Consider the following 12,803-nt stretch of genomic DNA (forward strand, 5'->3'; position numbering starts at 1 on the left):
AAAAATCTAACGATTTTTCTCTACATAAACAGTCATGAGAAGGTGTTCCCCTAAACACACAGTGTCAATTATAAAGTTTGCTTCAGAATTTGTTTCTTTTGTGGGGAATAAAAAATACCTGACAGAAAATGAAATTTATTATGATTTTCATTTTAGAAAAATAAACTCTCACATCAAGAAACCTCAATGCACAAGACAAATACCAAAGAGATCTCAAAGGAGTTTGTTTGCAATAGGAGATAATAGTGACTTGTGTCTGAATTACTCAAATTAAACCTTTAGTATTCTTCCTTGTTATTGGTTATCACAGCTCTAAATTAGATATTTTCTTCTCTAATGATTTCAAAGAAAGAGTAAATGACTGCCTCACTTCAATTTTATTGATTATATTCAACAATCATGCCTTATGTGAACATTAATCTGACATAACATGAGGCAAGAAACTAATATCAGACTGTAAAGTTTATTTATTTAGTGCTACACTTGATCTTAGCCAAAAGGCTGAGAAGCGATGTGTTATTTAGTTCTTTGAATATAACTTTTTTTAAAAAGCAAGGAACTCTTTCAGATCCAAAAATCAAATGTTTATGAGATTCAAAAAAATTGTGATTGATCCCCAGGTGTGCCTGGGAATTTTGTTTTCCAGGGAACATTATTAATTTTATTACCCCAGCAATTTGTGAACCCTGAATGAAGTCAAGGCCTCCACTAAATGGCACAGGGATGTGCTCTGGAAAACACCCACCTTATTACAATGTGATGAGCAGATATACTGATTTATAAATGTCAGACCCAATTCATCCCCCCACGCGTTCATAACTTTTAAGCAGAAAAGCCCCATAACATGAATCCTAAAGTAGCTTCCTTTAGCGTATGTGAGGTAGATTTGAATCAGAACTTTAGACATTTTTAAGACTGAGGTAAATGTAAAAGAAAGACTATCTCAAAAACATTGTAGACCCCTCTCCAAAAATACAAACCAAACTCCTAGCCATGAGTCATTTCTGATGCAGGGCAGCCCTGCAGGACAGGGCCGAGCTGCCCTTGTGGACTTCAGAACCTAAAGCTATAGGAACAAAGCAGAGTGGATTCCGGTGGTTTTGAGCTGCTAACAGCACCACACCTGGTGACCACCGCATCACCCCCTAAAAGTCCTGCTTGGAATTTTAAAATTTATTGTTGCTGTTATTTCAATTGGCATAGTAGTAACATGAAGATTAAAATCCCATGTGGCATACAAATTTATAATATAATAGGTGCTGGGCCTAAAAAGAGATATAATCCAAACTCTAATTAGAGTCAAAGAAAAGAAATTCAGGTTATAATATTTCTCTCCCCAATACATTTTACCTTAGCCTTTAACAGAAAGAGCAGGCAGAGAGACAGAAATGTGAGTCCCAATCCAGTAAAATCAATGTTGTCTGCACTTGAAAACACAGACAATGAAACAGATGATTACTTAGCCCACTTACCTTCTGTCTAATCTAGGAAGTTCTGAGGTGAAGCTTCCACAACAGTAGTTAAACTGAGAGAAATGCTTAACACCACTTTGAAGAATTTGCTTGTATGGAAGAGAATTCAACTGAAAACCGAAAAGACCCTTTATGGGAATTAGGAAAAAGGGGAAAATCGAAGAAGAAGAAGAAAAATAAAATGGTATATTATTTTTGTCTAAGCCAAAAGGTCTTAGATAAGAGATAGTGTGCCCTTCTTTACAGCAGACAATTTACAGCTCTGTAAATCAACAGAACACTTAGGAGGATTCATTTAACTTACAAGTCCCACTATACAACTTCTCCATTCCAAATTGCCCACTGGCTTCCTTTATCATTCAAAGCAAGCCTGGTGTTCCTTGGATGGCCCAGAGGTCCTGGCTGCCCATTTCCTTAGCCCGTGTCACAGGAAACGCCTTGAAAGCAGGCGCAAAGGCCTTTGCTTCATACTCCTGCACACTGTCCCTGCAGAGTTCACTGTGGCTCGGGTCCCAACCTAACCACAGGGCTTGCTCACCTTCGGCATGGGACCTACCCTGAACACTGTTATAGACTGTAATCCTCTTGCCTTCTGAAACTATGGCGGCTACATTCATTGACTGCTTTGGTTTTCTCCATGGACTTATACTTCCTAGATGTAACATGACAGATTTTTCACTTCCCCAACTGGATTGTAAACTCTGTAAGACTAGGATTTCTTGGTTGATTGATGGATTTTCTGTTTGGTCACTGCTTGTACCTCTTATCACCTTGGCAAATAATAAGTGCCCAATGAACTTTTGTTGTGTGCATGAATGATAGGTATTGTATACAAAAGAATCAAGGATCTCCTTGTCATAATCTTGTAATTTATGAACAGAAGCCTCAAAATGCATGCCACGATGATGAACTGAGAGGAGTCGGCAAAGCACGGGAAGTCCATGGGAGAAGGGAAACAGTAAACCTAGCCAAGATTTACAAATGCAGTAAGGGTGGGGAAAGGTGATGGAAACAGAGCAGGAATGGAGAAGTGAGGTCAAAAGTCATGACTGGACTCGAAGGTTAATGTCATGTCCATCTGGACTCCCCAGCTACTCGCTCAGTCAAGTTCTCTGAGCCCAGGACTATCATCAGCAGCCATTCTAAGTTTTCTAAGGAAAGCTGTGAGTCCTCAGATGAAGTTGGTGTACCATAACTTTAGTGCTAGAAATCATTACCTCCCACAATACATTTGTGGCAAATACATGGATATTCCTTAAGTGAGAATAATTCACATTAGGTAACAGGAAGTGAATTGTAGATTGCTTGAATCATTATATCTATCACTGAGATAGATTAAGAGGCTGGATTTTTCCTCCCATTTTTCCAGTTCAGACGACTTTAAGGAATTTCCCCAAGTCAACATGTGTGGGCTCAATCGTACCCCACATTGTTAATATTTTAACTTATGGCCTACTATAATAGCCTGCCTCCTCAATTCCCTTCTGCCCTGCAAGGGTAATGTTCTGCTCCCTTGTAAGAAGTGTTTTCGTTCCACACCCTGGTCTGCAGCATTCATCCATTTGACCAGGTTGAACTTGTCACAGGAGCAGGAGCTAACCAGACATCCACTTCGTGGAGCTGAGCCCCACCCATGTTGACTCAGTTCCCTGAATTCCCTACATCGGTTCATGGATAAGCCTAATGCCCTTCCCACCTAAGCCCTCTTATAAACTTCTCTTCCATTGCTCAGAGACTATGGCCTGTGTTGCTTTAGGGTTTCTGCCATGTCTCCTCTTGCAAGGTATTTGTCTAACAAATATTTTTGTTTTCACGCCAAGCATGGCTCCATGCTTTCTTATTCTTAATTGGACGAGGGAAAGGATCCAACCCATGGAGGCCCCCTGCAGTGTTCCACATCCATGCCACTAACGTCAGCAGCAGATGAGCCCAAATGTTAACAATTCTCTATTTTCCTCTATTCTAAGGCCTTATTTACCTAGAAATTAGTATATTTTCTGAAATGTTTCTTTTTTATATTTATTTTTCACTTTGTGCATTTAGTCCTTTCCAATGATGAAAGTCCACCCTATTTGACATCATGTTTTTCCTTTTTCAGACACACATTTGTACTGTCATCATGGCCTGTAGCACAGACACTGTTTGACAGTCAGTCATTCATTAAGCAGACACAGATTGAGTGATGGCCATACGCAGATAGTGATCAAAGCATGCAATGCCAAAACAGAGCACCATTGCTTGAGATTCAGGAACAGACTTTGAAATCAGAGAGACCAGTCTGATTTGGAATCCCAATACAAACTAGGAGATCATATTTTAAAAACTTATGTGACAAAGTCATAAAACTCTTAAGAGGATTAAGTTAGATGATTCATGTAAATTATTAGGGTCTATTACATAGTAAAGACTCAACATATATTAAGTACCATATATACTCGAGTATAAGCTGACCCGAATATCAGCCGAGGCACCTAATTTTATCACAAAAACTGTATTAAAAAATGTGCTGAAAAACTTGGCTTATACACAAGTATATATGGTATATATTACTATAGCATACTTTTTTACATGTATACAAGAAGTGAGTAAGATGCACAATAGCGTGTTTTATTCTTATTTCCTGGCCTAGCCTATTAGTATCCTAACTATACAAGGAGGTACTCCCCACAAAATGGAGGTGATGTGAAGGAGATAGTGCATTTGGAGTTTGTTCATCAGATCAGTCTGTTAATCAAGCTTTCTATGTAGAGGTTCTGAAAAGACTGCATTAGAGTGTGCAACAAAAAGGCCTGATTTGTGGCAGAAGGGACTGCTTTGCCACCACAACAATGCTCCTGTTCAGACAGCCATCTCAATGCGCCAGTTTTTGGTAAATACATCATGCCTCTATTGCCCCTCGCACCTTACTCGCCTGACTTTGCTCAGTGTGACTTCTTGTTGTTTCTGTGAATGTTGAAGGGCATGAAAGGACAGCAATTTGATGACATCAAAGAGATGAATAAAAAACGAGGGAGGTGCTATCAGCCAGCCAAACAGATGAGTTTAAATAAATACTTTCAAGAATGGATTTAACAAATGTAGTAAGTGTAATGGAGAGTACCTGGAAGGTGATAGGGTTGTTTTGTTTAAAAAAATGAAATATATAGCTTTGAAAAAAAATATTCTGGGATTTTTTTGTGGGGGGTTGGGGGGAGGGTACCACCTTGTATTAGTATCCTGGTTATATTAGCATATGTCTGCTTTTCCAGTGCCTAAAATTCAGTGCATCTAGAAAATAAATTTCATTTTTACTCTTAGTTTCTACCTTGCAAAGTATTTCCATTATTGCCCCATACATCATTTAAGCGTCCCAAACCCAAGCCTGGCACAGAATGGTCCTTTAAATGGTTTTCTATCTCTAAAGATAGCCAACAGCAGATTAAAAACAAAAACATAGATTCAGAAATGGGTTTGGGGTTCACACTAGCTCCAGTTAAAGAAAAATTAGTTCCTACATCATGGCCCTGTCAGATCCTCACCCTCAGGAGGGGAACACAGAAGACACAGGTGCTATAGCAAAGTATAGTGAAGAAATTAGATGGTGCCCAGCTATCAGGTAAAATAGCATCTGGGGTCTTAAAGACCTGTTTCCACACAAACAGCTATTTAATTGAGATAGTGAGATATCAACTAAGTCCACATGGAAGAAGCACATCAACAATTCATTCAAAGCTGAAGCAAGGAAGAGTATCAGCAGCTGAACTGTGAGAATCTGGTTTGCAGATGGGTATGGATGACCGTGGGAGCCCAAGATACAATTGTGAGGTCTACACAGGAAATAAGCCTCCGGGGATTCTCTCTCCATAGTAGAGGGATGGGAAGAAACCGGTTACCAAATAGAGTGCATTGGAGAGGTGACAATAGAAGATCCAAACTTGGATGGTTTAATCCTTGTCAGTTGATGCCCTCTCTGATGAGCATTGGGCCTGGTCTGGTTTTCAAGCTTTTCTGTGTGTTTCAGGTGTGGCTTATTTTCCTTCATATTGGAGTTCATCTCAGGTGTATTTTCATTGGGGTGACCCTCTTGAATTTTTGGTATATGTTTCTCTTTTTCAGTATATGAAACCCAAGATCGATTAACCTATAGAGAAAGCAAGTAGACTAAGGGTTTTGGGGAGGCGGGAAGGGGATACAGTGGGAGGAGGGGTGGCAGCAAAAGGGAGCTGATGTACAGGAGTTCAAGGAAGAAGAGAATGCTTTGAAACTGATTGTGGTAGCAATTGTACCAGAGTGCTCGATGTAACTGAACTATGGAATGATGCGACATCTGTGTTAGCTGCCAATATAATGGTTTTGGAAAAATAAATAAATGGTCTTCTAGCATCCAGCCTTCCTGGCGTCACTTCCCTATATAAAACCATGTCCTAGAAAAAGACAAACAAAAAAACCATGTCCTCAGGCATTATAATCATAAGAATTAATAGTTGTAAGGATGAGTTAAGAGAGAAAGTTAGACAGTGGCGTGTTAGAACTGTCAGACTTGCGTGCTCTTTCGGTTCTTCATTATGAAAGCCTATATTTTCCCTTAGCCTTGTTCCCTGCGTGCAGGCTGGAAATAAACTCCCCTTACTCCACCTTTCCTCAAATGCGTGTGATCAGCAGCCTCGGGCTAATCTTCTGGCTAAAACTACAAGTGGGAAGACAGTAACCGGAAGCTCTTCCCCGGGCTCTGATGATGCTCTCCTGTAGGTTTCCGTTATCCTCATCACTTGGTACCTATGATTCTTTTCCTTTATTTCCTGCATCTAACTATGGTTACAAATTTTGTTTTGCATTTTGTCCCATTTATTTAGTTGTGCTCTACCCAGATGCTCATATTCAGTATTAAGATTTATCTTTCAAAATTCCCAAACTAAGAGAATCATCTGATATACTTTCAAATGTCCATTAATAATTAGAGAATTAAAATACTGTTATTATTAGCTTAGATTGAACCAATAGAAAATGACTTGAGAGAATGATGTTTAAGTGTTACTGTAATAGATACTAATTTTCCGTTAGTTACTTTATTTGGCTTCATTTTTTAATTTGACTGTTCTAACAAAGCCTAGTGTCAAAAATAACCCAAAAGAGCCGTAAGAATGATGCTTTACAAAATGTTTTCATATTGCAAATGAAGTTGAGTTATTTCATGAAATTGTATGCTCATTGATTGAGATTCTGTGGTTTTTGACTATAGTCCACAAAATTGAAATGACTTTGCCTCCATAATTTCTTCATTATTATGTATGTAATGATGACACATGTTCTGTCTTTTAAAATGAATAAAGAAGGCAAATTAATTATATAAAGCCTTCATCTTAACTGGTAATGAACAATATTATCAGTGTGTCAAAATGATATTAATAGCCTTTCTTGTCCTTTCCCCTGAAGTAAACCGTTATAAAATGCTTACTCTAGAAATTCTTTCTGTTTTACTGGTGCTTAACTGTAATTCTTTTATTTTCTGTTTACAGTGACTGCTTGGTTCCCTATTATTTTTCAAGGCTTATTAGATGGCACTTGGAAGCCAGAAACGTTTTTGTTCTCCTTAATTAAAAAAGTCTGCCTCTTGGTAAGAAGCTTTAAATGGGGATGTTGGTTCTAAGGAAATGTTCTGGAAGGGAAATCATAATTACTTTTCTGATTTTTCTTACATACAAAGTATGCCTTGCCAATTATATGAGAAATGATGTTTTTTGGGGAAAAAATCCTTGAGTTTTTACCAATAATAAAATATTTGGGCTTTTGTTGCTGAATGTTGGGTAACTTTATTTTGGTTTTATTTTATTGTGCTTTCTATTTAAATATGCTTAGCTTATCAACTGGGGGAAGATTCCCAAAACATAAAACACAATCCAGGCAACTGAGCAAATTTCTTCTCTACTCAATTCGCTCTCAATACCTTGCCTCCCTCGCTATCCAATCAACAAGCAAAGAGTTTGAGCATTTATCAAGCTTTTCTACCAAACTAAGTACCCAATCCGCCTCGGCAGCAGATTAAATGTATTACAGGAGCTGAAGATTTATCCTAAAGCAGACTTTTATAAAGCTTATTATTATTATTGTTTATAGGTTTCTAGAATGAATTTCTCATTCTACAGAGGGTCAGAATTTCTATAACTGTAGAAATTTGCTTCAAAGTATGACCATTTGGTTTTCAGTTTTTCACTATTGTGGCTTCTGAAAAGTTATACCATCTTTTGGATAATAATCCTTTTTTTTACTTCCCCATCTATAGACTTTTCTCCCCAAAATACACTAAACAAAACGCCCTGTAACCGTGCTGTATCTACAATATGACTTCCATCTGGCACACACAATTACTTGTCACAACAGAAAGGCAATATCATATGAAAAATACGAAGTGCGCCCTCTATTGGAAGGAACCCCAAATGCTTATCTGAGTGTCCCACCCAAGGAACAAATGCTGGCCAGGCGCTGATGAGCACAGCTGCTCCCTGCCCCCTTCAGAGCACTGTCTGCTTCGGCCTCGCTTTTCCGGTAAGGAGATTTCTCGGCTAGTAACTTTATGCTTAAGTACAATTTGTGCCTGAGATAAACACAACCCCCTTAACAAATGTAAAGTGCTTGGTCAACCTGGAATAGAAAGAAGAGTGTATCCCCAGAGAATGCTCCTTTGATTGCTTCTCCATCAACGACCACTGAATTTTCCTGGGCAAATCTTTCCAAGTGTGACTGCTGGCTAATCTAAACTTTTCCCTATCACTTGATCTTAAAATTCAATTTATCTATAAAGCCCACTCCAGTGTCTTGGGTGAGAATGGTAGAACAGGTTTCACATGAAAATTAACATGCTTTTGCTTTCCTGTCATTTGATGTCTCTATTTTTAAGTTATAAAGTTTTTGAGAAATAATTCTTCAGGCTGTGAAATATATAGATACACATATTTTAATTTATTTGTCAACTGCCATCTAGTCCATTCTGACTCACAATGAGCCTACAGGACCGAGTAGAACTGCGCCCTTAAGTTTCTTAAGCTGCACGTCTTTGGGGAACAGAAAACCTGACTTTTCTAGCTGCCGATTTCAAACTGCTGACCAGGACCAAGTATAACTCACTGGATTCCTTGAAGAAAGGGATAAATATATAAGTAATCTGCAGCATTCTAAATTACTTACAATCTAGGAAAAAAATGGGTCTTCCAAGGAGATGTGTGAGGTTTCTTTAGCTTCTTCTATTTTATACCTCCTTTATCCTGTAACAGCATCTTTCCGATGTAACACAATCATAATAAGAAGCTGAATTCTGTGATTCTACTTTCTTTTGAGTACGTAGAAGAAAGGTGGTGATGAAGGCTATTTGTATACCACTAACACATCCATGCAGAGACTAGGGCACATGAAACAATAAAAGCGAATGAATTAAAGTACGTATTTCACTTAAATGTAAGTAGCTGAAGACAGAGAGTCCATTCTACTTTAAAACTTGTCATCTCCCCTAGCTCTCAAAGACTCTGCCATCCAATCGATTCCAACTCATAGGCCCTGTGAGTTTCCAAAGCTAAAATCTTTTTTTTCTTTAATCATTTTATTGGGGGCTCATACAACTCTTATCACAATCCATCCATCCATCCATTGTGGTCAAGCACATTTGTACATTTGTTGCCATCATCGTTCTCAAAACATTTTTTTTCTATTGAGCCCTTGGTGTCAACTTCTCATTTTCCCCTCCCTCCCTCACACAGCCTTGATAATATATAATTTCTTTCATGTCTTACACTGACTGATGTTTCCCTTCACCCACTTTTCTTTTGTCCGTCCCCAGGTAAGGAGTTATATATAGATAATTGTGATCGGTTCCCCTTACTCATCGACCTTCCACATACCCTCCTGGTATCTCTACTCTCATTATTGGTCCTGAGGGGTTTACCAGTCCTGAATTCTCTGTGTTTCCAGCTCTGATCTGTACCCATGTACATCCTCTGGTCTAGCCATATTTGGGATCATGATAGTTGGGGGTGAGGGGGAAGCATTAAAGAACTAGAGGAAGTTTTTATGTTTCATTGGTACTATTACTGCACCCTGACTGGCTCATATCTCTGTGACCCTTCTGTAAGGGGATGTCCAGTTGCCTACAAATGGACTTTGTGTCTCTACTCCACACTCCCTCTCACTCACAATTATATGATTTTTTTGTTCTTTAATGCCTGATACCTGATCCTATTGACACCTCATGATCACACAGGCTAGTGTGCTTCTTCCACGTGGGCTTTGTTGCTTCTGAGCTAGATGGCCGCTTGTTTATCTTCATTCCTTTAAGACCCCAATCACTATATCTTTTGATAGCCTGGCACCATCAGCTTTCTTCACCACATTTGCTTATGCACTCACCAAAGCTATAAATCTTTAGGGAAGCAATAAACCTCATCTTTCGGGCTGATGGTTTCAAACTGCTAACCTTGTGGTTAGCAGCCCAACACTTAACTCACTACATCCTCAGGGACTTCTCTTACAAGGAAAACTGGAAACCAGACTGTCATCAACGTGATGCTGCCTCATCATGCCCTGGTGGCACAGTGGTTACCCACGGGGCTGTTACCTGGAAGGTCAGCAATTCAAAATTACTAGCTGTTCGCTGGGAGAAAGAGGCGGGCTTTCTACTCGCGGAAAGAGTCATGGTGTTGGAAACACGCAGGTGCAGTTCAATCTTATCCTCCTGGGTTACTATGAGTCTCTTTACAAGCAGGGGCAGAAAATCAGTAAACACGATAGGCACGGGTGTACATGGCGACGTACCCGTGTGCTTATTTGCGTTCACTTGGTAAAAATCCATAGTGAACACTTTCACCTGGCGAAATTTTGAGCGTGGTGGGAGTTCTGTGAGGAGGACAGGCTTCAGAAAGCCTCCGGTCTGTTTCCGCAGAGGGTAGGGTGGAGCGAGGGGGCGGGGAAGTGCAGGATTTCTGAACCAGCTGTGAGAGGTGTGTCATCTTCTGATTTGGGAGAGAAGTGAGCCTCCTTGCCGTTCCCTCCGTCTTTGCTGACTTCCCTGCGGCCCGCGCCGGCTGCTGAGATAGGATGGTCCCGCTCGGCCGGGCCGCGCAGGGTGCAGGCTCCATCCATGCCCCTTGCGCGTCTCAAGATTGGGCAGATTGTGTCGTACTCTGCTGTATTTCTTATCAAAGGGTGTCTGCCTTGAATAGTGTTTGGTGCAAAATGGGTTCAAGAGCGGGTATTGAGTAAAAACTACAGATGGTCGTTCTATAACGGTAGACCTACAAGTTCCCTGATGCCTTTAGAGACACGCCTCTTTCCTCGGGTCAAGTGTCCAACCATCGTGTTTGTGCGTGGAAACGGTAGGAGGCACGCAGGGTCTGTTGTTCAGCTTCACGGTGGAGCCTTGGATTTGCGTTTGGTGAATGGCAAAAGAAATTTTCAGGCAGGAGAGGCCAGGACAAAACTGGGATACTCATGTAAAGGTTGTACTAGACTCTCTCAGTGTCATTTTTCACAGGAAACAAATAGTCTGTCCCACTTTGCAAACCTCTCCATTAACAATATGAAGGTGTCTTTATTCTCAGCACGCCAAGAGAGTCCTTCCCTCCACCTTGCCTGCTATTCCTACCGCCTCCCCTTTCTTCTCCGTCTTTTCTTTCCTTCATGCTTTCTCTGATTCTTCTCTCACATTCCTAAACAAAAACCTACAATCGTGGCATATGCACAAGTTTTTGATCAAGCTTTCTGGTAGAGCAAAAGCACATTTCTTATGCTTATGGGAATAATAAAACTCCAGAGGAAATATTTTCCCCGAAATTTGCTTCCCCATCTTCAATTTTCCATGAAGTGATTTCATTTTCTCAGTACACTTTCACTGTTTAAAATGCTTCCCTATTTCTCATTTAACTCAAGAGACTCTTCATTATGAATTGCATGAATGAGTAAATACATTCATAACAACTGACTGCATTTTTACTCTGACAACTCTTTAAATCTCATAATATTAAGATTTCATCTTTTAAGCCATCTTGGGTTTACTCCATGGCCACTTACTAATCTTTTGCATGAGATTATTTATGCTAAAGGTGGTGATGGTGAAGTTGCAAATGACACTAGATATTTAAATATCATGTTGTCTTTTACATGGCAAAGTGGGCATGTATAATTTTGAAAACATTTATTTTTCAAATATTATACATTGAGCTGATAATTGTATATACCTATGCGTTAACTCCACAGTTTCATTTTCCCCCTAAGTTGACAAAGAGCAGCTCTTGCTTATATTGTCATATTTTGTCTTTCCTGAAACCAGGTGACATTTGCTCAATTATACTGATAAGGATAATGAGATTTGATGAGGAATTTTCGCTGACAGAGTGTCCCATGGTCAATGTTTCTACTAATGAAAAGCATCATGCTAGGTATTTCAGATACGTTGTCCATTTAATCCTCGCAACAATTCTCTGAAAAGGTACCATTATCATCCACATTCCATAAATCAGGAAAGACGTTATAGGGGTAAGGAACACAGCCAAGATCACGCAACTAAAATTTGCATGAGTAAATTTGTATTCTTAACGACTACACTATCAGAGTAACAGTACATGCTACCCTGCTCTGAGTTCTGAGCTTGAGATTTGAAGTGGATTGAAAGTCAGGGAATCCTCTAAATTCTATCTCAGTATTTACCCTACTATACTAAACTACCTTTAATTCAGAAAATATAGAGATTTCCTAGCTTTGTGAAATGCGTATGATCAGGATTTTAAAGAAGCATATAAGCTGACATGAGTCTATAAAATAAAGGACAAATAATGCACACATGTAAGAAATATGGACCTCTGTATATCATGGACAACATCCTCTATATAATTAGCCATTCTTAATCAAAAAGGCTCTCCTATAGGAATGAAGATTTCCAAACTATTTTAGTAATGAAGAAATCTGGGAGGGGATTAGAATGTCTTGCACAGGGAGCAACTTTGGAAAAAATGGTTTAATGTGTCAAGTGAATGAATGAAATATATCTGCCTTCCTTCTAGGAACCTATCATAAATCAGTTTGCGAAAAACACCCGTGCCCTTCACATAAGCCAGCGGCATGTTTTTCCTATGAATGTTATGACATCTGGTGTAGCGAATGGATGTTCACCACCCAACTAGGCTTAAAATATTCTTGCTACTGGGGAATACCCCAGATATCAGGGCTCAGTAAAATATTCTACGCCTCCTTTAGCCATTCCAAATGGTCTGCTGACCTCTGAAACTAGAAATAAAAGGGATGAAGCACTTCAAAGAAAACAAATTCCACTGATATCCTTATTCCTCCATGAAAAGAAAGGAACGAAAAACA

General features: G+C 39.4%; 1 pseudogene; it reads right to left on the minus strand.

The window, feature by feature from the left end:
* Window positions 1-352: 352 nt before the first annotated feature.
* LOC142457448 (U2 spliceosomal RNA) lies at window positions 353-513 on the minus strand (annotated as a pseudogene).
* Between the last annotated feature and the right edge of the window lie 12,290 nt (window positions 514-12,803).

This window comes from Tenrec ecaudatus, chromosome 9 (genome assembly GCF_050624435.1).
Source record: "Tenrec ecaudatus isolate mTenEca1 chromosome 9, mTenEca1.hap1, whole genome shotgun sequence".
In the NCBI taxonomy this organism is placed as follows: domain Eukaryota; kingdom Metazoa; phylum Chordata; class Mammalia; order Afrosoricida; family Tenrecidae; genus Tenrec; species Tenrec ecaudatus.